Here is a 1,460-nt window from a genome sequence, read left to right on the forward strand (position 1 = left end):
GGGCCCCATATTTCCTAAACCCGCCCCTGACTGTGCATAGCTTTTTACTGCAGGGTTAGTAAAATATAGATGGCTTCATGAGGCTTGATTCAAATCTTACAAAAACCAGCAGGTCCTGTCAAAAGAATCCAGTCTAACTATAACCTGGAGGTGTGTCAGGGAATTCCACAGTTGAACCTGATTCACCACAGAGCAATTCCCCTGCAACATCCAACGCGAAACTGACTCAACAGAAACCCATTGTATCATATAGATCAAGGTAAATCCATGTTTTTCCCTGAAATCTAGATCTATGTCTCATTGGAACCAAACAGGGAGCAGAACCAGAGATCTGTCAGCAGCTGATTGTGCAAAACATCCAAGCAGGCTTCAGATCCATGCTTTTTATAAGCATGAATGACTCCATCTGGATGATTTATGTTTTTCTTTTAAAGCGCTTTTGACAATAAACAAGGATCGGATTCTAACATGATTATTACCCACCTGCCTCCTGTGGCCCGGCATGATGATCAGGCGCAGACCTCTGGATAAAAACAGCAATCTCCCTGGACTCCTTCAGCCTCTTATTCGGTCTCTTATTTCCGACTCAATGACAACAAAAACACAATCTCCAAAAAGCAGTTGCAAAGTTCCGGATTACACCTGAAAAAATGCGTCTTTGTTTGACAAGCAAAGGTATGTTCAGAGAGTCTACCTGTTGCTGAGCGTCATTTCTCTATCGCCGCTCTTTGTCAACTCATTGCCTGCAAACGGAGGCAATCAAAAAAGGAAAGGAAACTCCGGGTCTTTGTGTTGTGCTGATGCAGAATCCAGAAATGAGGCTCTGGATGAGATCTGGCAGGTGAGACAGAGAGGAAGGATTCCTCGGTTTTCTCCCCTCCTCCTTTGGACTCTGAAGTTCCGCGTTTCCTCCGCTAGATGGCGGCAAACATGCTTGCTTCTGTCTGAGCTGTGATTGAATCATTCTGCACCCATCAGTGGTTTTATCATTTATAAATAAATTATGAGGGCATTTGCGCTTGATTTGAGTAAATAAGATGATATCTTGTGAAACTCTTTCTGAAATATTTCCAAGATAAAATTAAACCTTCTAAAAAAGTTAAAAATCAATCCACTGGACTTTGTTTCCAAGTTTAAAGACATTTTGTTTTCCATCCAGGAAGCTTTTTTAATTTGAAATATAAAATAAAACCTTTAATAAGAAAATTACACAATTAATTAAAAAATGTTTAATTAGTGAAGAAATAATAAAAAAATAAACATTATTATGGCATTTAGCGTGTTCACAACAAATCATCTAAAAGGAACTTTCCAGTTCACCAGATCATCCAGTCAGATTGATTCAAAGTTTTCTATCTAAGGAAAACCAGCTGATTGCATCGACTCATTGACTCTTCAGCAATCCCTCACACTAAAGGCTGATTTATACTTCGAAACCAGGTCGTCTGCGTGTGTTTAGC

This window comes from Cyprinodon variegatus, unplaced genomic scaffold (assembly GCF_000732505.1).
Source record: "Cyprinodon variegatus isolate N-32 unplaced genomic scaffold, C_variegatus-1.0 Scaffold1181, whole genome shotgun sequence".
NCBI classification, from domain to species: domain Eukaryota; kingdom Metazoa; phylum Chordata; class Actinopteri; order Cyprinodontiformes; family Cyprinodontidae; genus Cyprinodon; species Cyprinodon variegatus.